This window comes from Triticum aestivum, chromosome 3B, assembly GCF_018294505.1.
Source record: "Triticum aestivum cultivar Chinese Spring chromosome 3B, IWGSC CS RefSeq v2.1, whole genome shotgun sequence".
Lineage (NCBI taxonomy): Eukaryota > Viridiplantae > Streptophyta > Magnoliopsida > Poales > Poaceae > Triticum > Triticum aestivum.
This window is the reverse complement of record NC_057801.1, coordinates 410,199,195-410,214,636: the sequence shown is the minus strand read 5'-3', so window position 1 is coordinate 410,214,636 and position 15,442 is coordinate 410,199,195.

Sequence of the window (15,442 nt, the reverse complement as noted above, 5' to 3'; positions counted from 1 at the left end):
AATGACTTCACGAATACAAACTTAAGTAAATGGTGGAAAGGGATAGAACCAGTCGCTCGTTGAAGACACAGGATTTGTTGGACCAGTTCCAGTTGCTGTGACAACTGTACGTCTGGTTAGGGAGGCTGAGATTTAACTCAGAAGACCGTGTCTTCACCTTATTCCCCTTGAGCTAAGGACACCCAGTCCTCGCCCAATCACTCTGGTAAGTCTTCAAGGTAGACTTCCAAACCTTCACAGACTTCGTTCACCGGCAATCCACAATGACTCTTGGATGCTCAGAACGCGATGCCTAACCGGCTGGAGGATTCACAGTCCTCAAGTGTAATAAGTCTTCAGGTCACACAGATAGAAAGACTTCAGTGATGCCTAACACTCTTTGGCTCTGGGTGTTTGGGATTTGTCCTCGATAGGATTTCTCTCTCTCAAATGCTTCGAGGTGGGTTGCTCTCAAACGACAAAAGACATGCACAAACTCTGAGCAGCCACCAATTTATGGTGTAGGGGGTGGGCTATTTATAGCCACAAGGCAACCCCACCTGATTTGTCCAAAATGACCCTGGGTCACTAAGGAATTTACACGTGTTCCAACGGTCAGATTTCAAACACACGCGGCAACTTTACTTGGGCTACAAGCAAAGCTGACTCATCCAGCTCTAGATAAGATTTGCTCTCATTGTCTTCGCTCGAAGACATAGGATTTGGGTTGAGCATCACTTCAGTCACTCTGACTTAGTTCACTTGGACCCCACTTAACCGTACGGTGGTTCCTATGACTCAACAAAGAAGAAAAGGAAACAACGAAACCACACAGTCTTCACGCTCCATAGTCTTCACGCAATGTCTTCTCATGTCATAGTCTTCACTATGAATATCTTCTCATACCACCATTGTCTTCAATGTCTTCATATATTTTTAGGGGTCATCTCCGGTAGGTAAACCGAATCAATGAGGGACACTACCTGCGTTATCCTGCAATTCTCACAAACGCATTAGTCCCTCAACCAACTTTGTCGTCAATACTCCAAAACCAACTAGGGGTGGCACTAGATGCACTTACAAGAACCTATGACTGATGCATAGGGAATGACTTTCATTCTCTTTCTATTTTCTACCATGGTCGGGATTTGAGTCTTACTCAATGTCATACCTTTGCAACACAGGCAAGAACTCTTTCTTTGACTGTTCCATTTTGAACTACTTCAAAATCTTGTCAAGGTATGTACTCATTGAAAATCTTATCAAGCGTCTTGATCTATCTCAATAGATCTTGATGCTCAATATGTAAGTAGCTTTACTGAGGTCTTTCTTTTAAAGAACTCCTTTCAAATACTTCTTTATGCTTTCCAGAAAAATTCTACACCATTTCTGATCAACAATATGTCACTCACACATACTTATCAGAAAGGATGTAGTGCACCCACTCACTTTATTGTAAATACAGGCTTCACTGCAAGTCCGTATAAAACTATATGTTTTGATCAACTTATCAAAGCGTATATTCCAACTCTGAGATGCTTGCACAAGTCCATAGATGGATTGCTAGAGCTTGCACATTTTGTTAGCACCTTTAGGATTGACAAAACCTTCTGGTTGCATCATATACAACTCTTCTTTAAGAAAACCATTAAGGAATGCAGTTTTTACATCCATTTGCCAGATTTCATAAAATGTGGCAATTGCTAACATGATTCAGACAGACTTAAGCATCGCTATAGTTGAGAAAATCTCATTGTAGTCAACACCTTGAACTTTTTGAAAACCTTTTTGCGACAAGTCGAGCTTTGTAGATAGTAACACTACTATCAACGTCCGTCTTCCTCTTGAAGATCCATTTATTTTCTATGGCTTGCCGCTCATCGGGCAAGTCCACCAAAGTCCACACTTTGTTCTCATACATGGATCCTATATTAGATTTCATGGCCTCCAGCCATTTCGCGGAATCTGGGCTCATCATCGCTTCCTCATAGTTCGTAGGTTTATCATGGTCCAGTAACATGACTTTCAGAACAGGATTACCGTACCACTCTGGTGTGGACCGTACTCTGGAAGACCTACGAGGTTCTGTAGTAACTTGATCTGAAGTTTCATGATCATCATCATTAGCTTCCTCACTAATTGGTGTAGGAATCACTGGAACTGATTTCAGTAATGAACTATTTTTCCAATTCGGGAGAAGGTACATTTACCTCATCAAGTTCTACTTTCCTCCCACTCACTTCTTTCGAGAGAAACTCCTTCTCTAGAAAGGATCCACTTTTAGCAACGAATATCTTGCCTTCGGATCTGTGATAGAAGGTGTACCCAATAGTTTCCTTTGGGTATCCTATGAAGACACATTTCTCCGATTTTGGTTCGAGCTTATCAGGATGAAACTTTTTCACATAAGCATCGCAGCCCCAAACTTTAAGAAATGACAACTTGGGTTTCTTGCTAAACCATAGTTCATATGGTGTCGTCTCAACGGATTTAGATGGTGCCCTTTTAACGTGAATGCAGCTGTCTCTAATGCATAACCCCAAAACGATAATGGTAAATCAGTACGAGATATCATAGATCGCACCATATCCAATAAAGTGTGGTTACGACGTTCGGACACACCATAACATTGTGGTGTTCCAGGTGGCGTGAGCTATGAAACTATTCCACATTGTTTTAATTGAAGATCAAACTCGTAACTCAAATATTCGTCTCCGCGATCAGATCACAGAAACTTTATTTTCTTGTTACGATGATTTTTCCACTTCACTCTGAAATTCTTTGAACCTTTCAACTATTTTAGACTTATGTTTCATCAAGTAGATATACCCATATCTGCTCAAATCATCTTGTGAAGGTCAGAAAATAACGATACTTGCCACGAGCATCAATACTCATTGGATCGCATACATCGGTATGTATTATTTCCAATAAGTTAGTAGCTTGTTCCATCGTTTCGGAGAACGGAGTTTTAGTCATCTTGCCCAAAAGGCACGGTTCGCAAGCATCAAATGATTCATAACCAAGTGATTCCGAAAATCCATCTTTATGGAGTTTCTTCATGCGCTTTACATCGATATGACCCAAACGGCAGTACCACAAATAAGTTGCACTATCATTACTAACTTTGCATCTTTTGGCATCAATATTATGAATATGTGTATCACTACGATCGAGATCCAACAAATTATTTTCATTGGGTGTATAACCATTGAAGGTCTTATTCATGTAAACAGAATAACAATTATTCTTTAACTTCAAATGAATAACCGTATCGCAAACATGATCAAATCATATTCATGCTCAATGCAAATGCTAAATAACATTTATTTAAGTTTAATACTAATCTCGAAAATATAGGGAGTGTGTGATGATGATCATATCAATCTTGGAACTATTTCCAACACTCACCGTCACTTCCCCTTCAACTAGTCTCTGTTTATTCTGTAACTCCTGTTTCGAATTACTAATCATAGCAACCGAACATGTATCAAATACTCAGGGGCTACTATAAACACTAGTAAGGCACACATCAATAACATGTATATCAAATATACCCTATTTCACTTTGCCATCCTTCTTTATTTACCAAATATTCAGGGCATTTCCGCTTCCAGTGACCATTTCCTTTGCAGTAGAAGCACTCAGTTTCAGGCTTTGGTTCAGTTTTGGGCTTCTTCACGAGAGTGACAACTTGCTTGCCATTCTACTTGAAGTTTCCCTTTCTTTCCCTTTGCCCTTTTCTTGAAACTAGTGGTCTTGTCAATCATCAACACTTGATGCTCTTTCTTGATTTCTACCTTCGTCGATTTCAACATTACGAAGAGCTCGGGAATCGTTTTCATCATCCATTGCATACTATAGTTCATCATGAAGTTCTAGTAACTTGGTGATGGTGACTAGAGAACTCTGTCAATCACTATCTTATCTGGAAGATTAACTCCCACTTGATTCAAGCGATTGTAGTACCCAGACAATCTGAGCACATGCTCACTAGTTGAGCAATTCTCCTCCATCTTTTAGCTATAGAACTTGTTAGAGACTTCGTATCTCTCAACTCGGGTATTTGCTTGAAATATTAACTTTAACTCCTGGATCATCACATATGGTCCATGACGTTCAAAACGTCTTTGAAGTCCTGATTCTAAGCCGTTAAGCATGGTGCACTAAACTATCAAGTAGTCATCATATTGAGCTAGCCAAACGTTCATAACGTCTGTATCTGCTCCTGTAATAGGTCCATCACCTAGCGGTGCATCAAGGACATAATTCTTCTGTGAAACAATGAGGACAATCCTCAGATCACGGATCCAATCTGCATCATTGCTACTAACATCTTTCAACACAACTTTCTCTAGGAACATATCAAAATAAACATATGAAAGCAACAAAACGAGCTATTGATCTACAACATAATTTGCAAAATACTACCAGGACTAAGTTCATGATAAATTTAAGTTCAATTAATCATGTTACTTAAGAACTCCCACTTAGATAGACATCCCTCTAGTCATCTAAGTGATCACGTGATCCAAATCAACTAAACCATAACCGATCATCACGTGAGATGGAGTAGTTTTCAATGGTGAACATCACTATGTTGATCATATCTACTATATGATTCACGCTCGACCTTTCGGTCTCCAGCGTTCTGAGGCCATATCTGCATATGCTAGGCTCGTCAAGTTTAACCTGAGTATTACGCGTGTGCAAAACTGGCTTGCACCCGTTGTAGATGGACGTAGAGCTTATCACAACCGATCATCACGTGGTGTCTGGGCACGACGAACTTTGGCAACGGTGCATACTCAGGGAGAACACTTTTATCTTGAAATTTAGTGAGAGATCATCTTATAATGCTACCGTCGATCAAAACAAAATAAGATGTATAAAAGATAAACATCATATGCAATCAAAAATATGTGACATGATATGGCCATCATCATCTTGTGCCTTTGATCTCCATCTCCAAAGCATCGTCATGATCTCCATCGACACTGGCATGACACCATCATCTCCATCATCTTGATCTATATCAATGTGTCGTCACATGGTCGTCTCGCCAACTATTGCTCTTGCAACTATTGCTATCGCATAGCAATAAAGTAAAGCAATTATTTGGCGCTTGCATCTTATGCAATAAAGAGACAACCATAAGGCTTTTGGCAGTTGCCGATAACTCAGTTACAAAACATGATCATCTCATACGATAAAATATAGCATCACGTCTTGACCATATCACATCACAACATGCCCTGCAAAAATAAGTTAGACGTCCTCTACTTTGTTGTTGCAAGTTTTACGTGGCTGCTATGGGCTGAGCAAGAACCGTTCTTACCTACGCATCAAAACCACAACGATAGTTCGTCAAGTTAGTGTTGTTTTAACCTTCGCAAGGACCGGGCATAGCCACACTCGGTGCAACTAAAGTTGGAGAAACAAACAACTGCTATTCACCTGTGTGCAAAGCACGGCGGTAAAACCAGTCTTGCGTAAGCGTACGCGTAATGTCGGTCCGGGCTGCTTCATCCAACAATACCGCTGAACCAAAGTATGACATGCTGGTAAGCAGTATGACTTGTATCGCCCACAACTCACTTGTGTTCTACTCGTGCATATAACATCAATGCATAAAACCTAGGCTCGGATGCCACTGTTGGGGAACGTAGTAATTTCAAAAAAATTCCTACGCACACGCAAGATCATGGTGATGCATAGCAAGGAGAGGGGAGAGTGTTCTCCATGTACCCTCGTAGACCAAAAGCATAAGCATTAGAACAATGCGGTTGATGTAGTCGTACGTCTTCACGGCCCGACCAATCAAGCACCGAAACTATGGCACCTCCGAGTTCTAGCACACGTTCAGCTCGATGACGATCCCCGGACTCCGATCCAGCAGGGTGTCGGGGAAGAGTTCTGTCAGCACGATGGCGTGGTGACGATCTTGATGTTCTACCGTCACAGGGCTTCGCCTAAGCACCGCTACAATATTATCGAGGACTTTGGTGGAGGGGGGCACCGCACACGGCTAAGAGATCAAGAGATCAATTGTTGTATCTCCAAGGGGTGCCCCTCTCCCCGTATATAAAGGAGTGGAGGAGGGGGAGGGCCGGCCTAGCTATGGCGCGCCCTGGAGGAGTCCTACTCCCACCGGGAGTAGGATTCCCCCCCCCCCCCGGCCCCTTCCATGTAGTAGGAGTAGGAGTCAAGGAAAGGAGAGAGAGAAGAGAAGGAAGGAGGGGGCGCAGCCCCTCCCCCTAGTCCAATTCGGACTAGGCCTTGGGGCGCCCAATCCCTCGTCCCTCTTTCCCCTAAAGCCCAATAAGGCCGACATACTCCCCGGCGAATTCCCGTAACTCTCCGGTACTCCGAAAATTACCCGAATCACTCGAAACCTTTCCGATGTCTGAATATAGTCGTCCAATATATCGATCTTTACATCTCGACCATTTTGAGACTCGTCGTCATGTCCCTGATCTCATCTGGGACTCCGAACTCCTTCGGTACATCAAAACTCATAAACTCATAATAAAATTGTCATTGAAACCTAAAGCGTGCGGACCCTACGAGTTCGAGAACTATGTAGACATGACCGAGACACGTCTCTGGTCAATAACCAATAATGGAACCTTGATGCTCATATTGGCTCCCGCATATTCTACGAAGATCTTTATCGGTCAAACCGCATAACAACATACGTTGTTCCCTTTGTCATCGGTATGTTACTTGCCCGGGATTCGATCGTCAGTATCTCAATACCTAGTTCAATCTCGTTACCGACAAGTCTCTTTACTCGTTCCGTAATACATCATCCCGCAACTAACTCATTAGTTACGATGCTTGCAAGGCTTATAATGATGTGCATTACTAAGTGGGCCCAGAGATACCTCTACGACAATCCGAGTGACAAATCCTGATCTCGAAATACGCCAACCCAACAAGTACCTTCGGAGACACCTGTAGAGCACCTTTATAATCACCCAGTTACGTTGTGACGTTTGGTAGCACACAAAGTGTTCCTCCAGTAAACGGGAGTTGCATAATCTCATAGTCATAGGAACATGTATAAGTCATGAAGAAAGCAATAGCAACATACTAATCATTCAAGTGCTAAGCTAAAGGAATGGGTCAAGTCAATCACACCATTCTCCTAATGATGTGATCCCGTTAATCAAATGACAACTCATGTCTATGGTCAGGAAACATAACCATCTTTAATTAACGAGCTAGTCAAGTAGAGGCATACTAGTGACACTCTATTTGTCTATGTATTCACACATGTATTATGTTTCCGGTTAATACAATTCTAGCATGAATAATAAACATTTATCATGAAATAAGGAAATAAATAATAAATTTATTATTGCCTATAGGGCATATTTCCTTTAGTCATCTCCTGTTTTATCTTACTGATGTGGCTGATGATATGAACAACATGTCATGCACATTAACCAAAATAGATACAATGATTGTCTTTGCCCTTCATCTATGCTTGTTATGTTGACATGGTAATCCAGTAGTGTGGTGAAGCTCCCAGCAATATGAACAATGCCAAATTATGCTATTGATATTTTGAACTTACTCTTTATTTCCTAATTTGAAATTGGAAGGAATTGACAGCACAGTTATCATCTTTGTTTATACACGTGCAAAACATGTCATCTCTCTGCTTGTTTCAGGGTGATATGCCTGATGGCGTGCACAAGTCTGCCAAAGGCTGTGAGACAAACCCAACATATATTGGAGCAGAGAAGGCAAAACATCTTGAAGATAGCGAGACAACCCCAAAGTCTTGTCTTCATGCAGTGTTCAAGTTACTTGAGACTGGCAGTCGGACAAGCTCACATAATTCGTTGTCTGAATCAGTTCGACTTCTTCAGTCCCAAGTTCTAGTAGAAAGGCATTCTGCAACTCAACTTTGACTTGAAGTCCTATCTCTAAGAAAAATTGCGGACAACACCAATGAGAACCTCATTGCTAAACAGCTACACCTGGAAGCTATGACCGACTTGCTAGGCCGATCTCATAGCCTTGCTCAGCAGCTTGCGCATCAGTTCCCGTGCAAGGCTAACCTTTCTTGAATTGTCTTGGAAGTGGTCTTGGTTCAGTATTATTTTATTATGCCGCAATGGTGCCCAGTTTTTGTAATCTGCTTCTTCGTTGCGCTTTATGATCACTGGTGGCGAACTTCGATGCCCGGTGGATGTAATATACCATAAATCATTTATTGTATAGTGTAGGTTTATTCTAAGTTATCATGCTATAATTTCTTTATTGTATAGAGTAGGTTTGTTCTTAATTCCTACTAGTTACTGCCATCATTTGCTATCTGAAAAGAAAATTGATACAGTCGACCGGGCCGAAACATTCGCCTCTAACGGGCCTACTTTTTAGCGGGCCACAATTGGGTCAGCCTGCAACTTTATTGGTGCTAAAAGGCCATTGGGGCCTTCACACTTTGCACCGGTGCCACAATTTACACGGGCCTATATTTAGCCCAAAGTTTAGTTGGGCCTTTAGTGGACCAGGCGCTTAGTTGGGCCCATGTAGCTTTGGGCCATTAACAGGTTGAATATTCTGCTGGCCTGTTATGGCCCAGAAGAAACCATGGGCCTTTAGCAGGCTGAAATTCATGTTGGGCCTCAATTTTCACTAGTCGTCTACGGGCCTTTACCAGGGTGAATGTAGACCGGGCCTTTTTTGGCCCAGTTATATGACGGGCCATTACTAGGCCAAAACATATCTTAGGCCTTAGTTGGCCCACTAATATCATGGGCCTTTAAGAGGCCGAAAGCTTAGTACAAGCATCAACGGGCCGAATTATACAACAGGCCTTTAACAGGCCCAAAGTCACGTCGGGCTGAACTGTTGCCACCTTTATCATGAGCCGTTAGAGGGCCGGATGTGCGTCGAACCATATATGGCCCATGGGCAGCATAGGCCATTCCCAGGCCAAAAGACACACCGGGATGAAATGGGCCCATGTCTACATCGGACCTCTAATAGGCCGAAATGTTACTGGGCCATATTTGGGCCCAAATATTTGGCAAACAATTAACGGGCCAGATCTGGCTTCAGGCCGTAAATGGGTCATGTTTAAACATGCCGTTATTGGGCTGGCTCACTAGTACCTGAGTAAATACTATAGGCCTTCGACTGGGCCGGCCTTTTTAACTTATATGGGCCTCTGTTGGGCCCTACCACGTGTCGACGAATCATAGGTGCCTTCGGTCCAATGACTGGATGACATCTGTCCCAACGGTGCGCCGACATGTGGTTCCTCTGGCCATTCAAAATTTTACACGTGGAAAATCCCCATTGGTCCGGGCTGTTAACGGGTTATCGGATCCAAACCGAAACCCGATAGCTTAACAACAACCCGTTACGGTGGATGCCACATGTCGGTCACCCTTAATGAAAGCACTTCTGTGACGTGTGATTTATCTTCATGGAAGTGGACACTTCCGTGCTGATAATTTTGGTAATGTCATGGAACACTTCTGCAACAGCACAGGTATGACTATCTTGATTCTATCATAAAATCGTCATGGATGTACATGCATGAAAGAAAACGTGACCTACTGTGACAAACATGTATCATCATGGAAGTGTATTTTTTTGTAGTGCTACCTACCTCTTATTACTGTGCACGCACAGTGACAGGTGCCGAGCTGAGGTTAAAGCATGTGATGCGTGACCACCGCTCAAGGAGAGGGCATGCCACCGCTAGCCACTTGGATGTAAAGGTCTGCAGGCTGCTCATCCGTGGGACCGGGCTTCTGCGGAGTTGTCTCCTTAGTGGGCTGGGCACAGCCCGAGACGGAGTGGTCATCCTTAGTGGTCGCTACAAGACTTGAGTGTTCCTGTGGAGAACAATGTTGGATCATCACGGTCGTCTTCTTGCTTGGTGAAGTAGTTGAGGCGAGGGTGATGCCTTGTCAGAGCTCAGTCTGGGGGTCCCCAGACTCTTGGCTTACTTGAATCTCTATAGGGGAATCTAAGTGAGCCTTAGTTTGAGTTGTTGTCTTCGGAGAGTTCCCAGAAACGAGTCAGGATGGCCCGCATGTGGGAGGTTGGTGGATACTTGTTATTCATTGTGCCAACAGTGAAGGGGAGCAGCTTTGGACCAGGAGATTGTGGGGCTAATGGTGGATTTGGATTGGATAGAGAGGGTAGTGGAAGGGCAACGAGAGAAGCGCAATGCAGATTGACAATGCAGGCTATGTCGAGGACCAACTCGGAGGAGAGAGCGCATCTGTTTGCTTTGGGTCAAACTTTGACAACAGATTTGATTTTGGTGTGGGCGGCCAGGAAGCAGAGTTAGCATCGTGGATGCAGAGAATAAGATGGCGTCTATTCAGATTAAATCCAGATTTGATGTATCTCGGGAGAGGAAAGCGAATATCCTATTTAATTGGATGGCCTCATCATTCAGTTCGATGAGATATGTGTTCCTTCCACATCTCAGGATGCAAGTGATGCTTTTCCATTGGTCAATCCTTGCTCTGTAGGAGGTGATGGTTTGCTGAGATCCTTTGATGGTGTGAGTCCTGCTTAGATTCAGGGAAGTTTTCCCTCAGATTAGCCAGTGTTGTTGTTCGAGGATGCATGGGCTTCATTTTCAACATAAGAGCCGAGGTGTGCCAGGAGATTGTTTGCCTGTGTTGAAGCGGGGAGGCAGAGACGCTGCTAGGTGGGTAGGTGGGCTCAGTTGAAACTGATACTGAGGAAGTATATGCTGAGTATTTTGGACAGTTGTGGGCAAAAACAGTTTCCCATTCCTCTCTCAACAATGGCATCGTACTTGCTCGACCGCATCCCAGACAAGGTTGCATAGCCAAGTCTTGATGGAACGAACCATTTCAGCAAAAGTGGTTGAGAACTGAGGATTGTTTACCAGCTAGAAGTTATGAGACTAGTTGTGTGTCATCTATCTCTTTTAGTTGCTCTAGTTCTTCGTGGCCCGGGGGGTTCGTCTGGTATTTGATCTAATTTGAGAGAAGTGTGCTATGGCGAAATGATTCTGAGGCAAGGTACAGGGGGAAAGGTAGTGCATGTCCACCACAGCAAACACAATAATCCCATCGTTGGAATTCTGGGGAGGTGTGCTGTCCTTTGGTCATCCACCACCAGAGCACCCCCTTGGATGTTCCATGGTGGATCCCACCTTTCCAACCTCATCTTATGGTTCAAGAGCCACCCAAGTAGTGGATGGATCCTTGATGCGGCTTGAAGCTACGTCGGTAGTTCCCCAAAGAGGAAGGGATGATGTAGCACAACGGCGGTAGGTATTTCCCTCAGTGATGAGATCAAGGTTATCGAACCAGCAGGAGAACCAAGCAACACTATGTAAACAGCACCTGCACACAAATAACAAATACTCGCAACCCGACGTATTAAAGGGGTTGTCAATCCCTTTCGGGCAACAGCGCCAGAAATTGGCAAACGGATGTGAGAGAGTTGTAAATATTGATAGATCGAACGCCAGATAAAATAAAGTGCAGCAAGGTATTTTTGTATTTTTTGTTTAATAGATCTGAAAATAAAAGCATAGGAAAGTAGATTGCAAAGGAAAAAATACTAAAGAAGAGACCCGGGGGCCGTAGGTTTCACTAGTGGCTTCTCTCGAGAAAAATAGCAAACGGTGGGTGAACAAATTACCGTTGGGCAATTGATAGAACTTCAAATAATCATGATGATATCCAGGCAATGATCATTACATAGGCATCACGTCCAAGACTACTAGACCGACTCCTGCCTGCATCTACTACTATTACTCCACACATCGACTGCTATCCAGCATGCATCTAGTGTATTAAGTTCATGGAGAAATGGAGTAACGCAATAAGAACGATGACATGATATAGACAAGATCTATTTATGTAGAAATAGACCCCATCATTTTATCCTTAGTAGCAACGATACATACGTGTCGGTTCCCCTTCTGTCACTGGGATCAAGCACCGTAAGATCGAACCCACTACAGAACACCTCTTCCCATTGCAAGATAAATAGATCAAGTTTGCCAAACTAAATCCAAATATCGGAGAAGAAATATGAGGCTATAAGCAATCATGCATATAAGATATCAAATAAGTCTCAAATAACTTTCATGGATAAAAATATAGATCTGATCATAAACTCAAAGTTCATCGGATCCCAACAAACACACCGCAAAAAGAGTTACATCATATGGATATCCAAGAGACCATTGTATTGAGAATCAAACAAGAGAGAGGAATCCATCTAGCTACTAACTATGGACCCGTAGGTCTACAAAGAATTACTCACGCATCATCGGAGAGGCACCAATGGATGTGGTGAACCCCTCCATGATGGTGTCTAGATTGGATCTGGTAGTTCTGGACTCTGCGGCGGCAGGAATTGATTTTCATCGATGCCCCTAGGATTTCTGGAATATTGGGGTATTTATACAGCAAAGAGTCGGTTCAGGGGGCACTCGAGGTTGGCACCCTGGTGGGTTGTGCTCCCCTCGGAGCACCCCCCCCCCAAGCGCTTCTCTGGCCCACTGGATGTCTTCTGGTCCAAAAAAATCCTCAAAAAGTTTCGCTTCATTTGGACTCCGTTTGGTTTGATTTCCTGTGATGTAAAAACATGTAGAAAACAACAACTGGCACTTGGCACTATGTCAATAGGTTAGTACCAAAATAAAATGACTATAAAATGATTATAAAACATCCAAGAATGATAATAAAACAGCATGGAATAATAAAAAATTATAGATATGTTGGAGACGTATCAATCCTACCCAGCAAGGGCCGGTAGGTGCAGGTGCAAGGGGCACAATTGTAGGGCTATAGGCTAGGTGCATCGACTACAATAAAAAAAATTCCTACACACGGAACAACTAGGAACATGCTAAGGGAGATGGATCACGAGATCAATACCACTAGACGTGCAGTCTCGTGCAACGGAAGAAGAGTTGCGGCAGCATGTCATTGATGTCGCTTGAACTACATTGGTATTTCCCCAAAGAGGAAGGGATGATGCAACATAGCTACGGTAGGTATTTCCCTCAGTTATGAAATAAAGGTATCAGTTTAGTAGGAGAACCAAGCAACACTATGTACTACACACAAAGAACAAATACTTGCAACCCGACGCTTATGAGGGGTTGTCAATCCCTCTACGGGTAACGGTGCCAGAAATTGTCAAGTTGACGGGATAAAATTTTTGATAGATTGGATAAATAGATCTCGCTAAAACACGAAATTAGATAAGTAACAAAAAAGTGCAGCAAGGTATTTTTGGGTTTTTGTAATAATATATCTGAAAACAAAGGCAAATAAAAATAGATCTCAAAGCAAAGATGATAAAGAATAGACCCGGGGGCCGTAGATTTCACTAGTGGCTTCTCCCAAGAAATAGCACAAGCTGGGTAAACAAATTACTGTTGGACAATTGATAGAAGATCGAATAATTATGATGATATCCAAGGCAATGATCAATATATAGGAATCACGTCCAAGACTAGTAGACCGACTCCTGCCTACATCTACTACTATTACTCCATACATCGACCGCTATCCAGCATGTAGTGTATTAAGTTCATGGAAAAACGGAGTAATGCAAAAAGAACGATGACATGATGTAGACGAGATATATTCATGTAAGAATATCCCCTATCTTGTTATCCTTAATAGCAACGATACATGCGTGTCTTGATGCCCCTTCTGTCACTAGGAAAGAACACTACATACAAAGCACCTCTTCCCATGGCAAGAAAAATCGATCTAGTTGGCCTAACTAAACCAAAGATTCGAAGAAGAAATACGAGGCTATAAATAGTCATGCATACAAGAGATCAAGGAAGACTCAAATAATATTCATGGATATAGATCTGATCATAAACGCAAAGTTCATCGGATCCCAACAAACACACCGAAAAAATAGTTACATTAAATGGATCTCCAAGAGACCATTGTATTGAGAATCAAAAGAGAGAGAGAGAGGAAGCCATCTAGCTACTGCCTACGGACCCGTAAGTCTATGGTGAACTACTCACGCATCATCGGAGAGGCACCAATGATGATGATGAACCTCTTTGTGATGGTGTCGAGATTGGATGTCGTGGTTGTGGAACTTGCGGCGTCTGGAATTGTGTTTCGTCGACACCCCTAAGGTTTCTGGAATATTTGGGTATTTATAGGGCGAAAAGGCGGTGCGGTAGGTCACCGAGTGGGGGCACAACACCCCTGGGCGGGTCTGGGCCTCCTGGCTCCTGGTGGATTGTTCCCACCTTGGGCCTCCCCTCTGGTACATCTTTGGCCCACTGGGTGTCTTCTGGTCCAAAAAAAATCTCCAAAACCTCCCGCTGCGTTTGGACTCCACTTGGTACTGATATTCTGTGAAGTAAAAAACAAGCAAAAAACAGCAACTGGCACTAGGCACTATGTCAATAGGTTAGTCCCAAAAAATGATACAAAGTTGCTACAAATTGATTGGATCCCACGAACTGGTTCACCGAAGCATAAATTGATAATATAACAACATGGAACAAGCAAAAAATTATAGATACGTTGGAGACGTATCAGTCATCAGAGTCGTCTCCTCCTCGTCAATCTCCTAAGTAGCCTATTGGATCCCACGAACTGGTTCATTGGAGTGGTGCAAGTGCACCGCCTCTAACGGTATCCACGCGTGTAGGAGGAACACCGTGCGACGGATTGCTAGGGTCGATCATACAACCGACAACAAGTGGAGGTGTGGCTAGTTGCAACACATGCAAAGCCCTAATGACAAACACCGAAGCAATCAACTGATTACGTATACTCCACTATGCATCCATCGAAGGCTCAATACATGGCCCCCACATGGATCCTATAGCCCAAAGTTTGTTCGGCCTAAATCTGAGTCTGAGTAGGATCACATCCGACTCACGAAGTTGAATCTGGCCTCAAAGATTCATTCCCTAAAGCGTGTGACCCCTTTTGTTCTCACCCACTTGATCACAAGTCAAATCACATCTGGCTCGACTAGTCGGTAGCTGCTTCTCGCAAAGCGTGCAACTCCAAGTGCCGATGAAGCCGGTTCGGTGAAACTGTACAACATGTCACACGTCTGTTCCTTTTTCCTCACAATATATGTTGTCAGGCTGATAACCGACAAGTGTAGGGGGTCGTTTGTAGCCTTTTTCACAAATAAGAGTGTCGAACCCAACGAGGAGCTAAAGGTAGAACAAATATTCCCTCAAGTTCTATCGACCACCGACAACTCTACGCACACTTGACGTTTGCTTTGCCTTGAACAAGTATAAAACTATTTTGCAAGAATAAAACTACGAGTACTTCACGAGAATAAAACTACGAATAATTTGCAAAATAATAAAAGTAGATAGCTTTTGTTAACAAGAAAGTCATTTTTCCCTAGGCAATCGATAACTAGACAGGTAATCATTCATGCAGCTTTATATGAGGGAGAGGCATGAGCTAACATACTTACT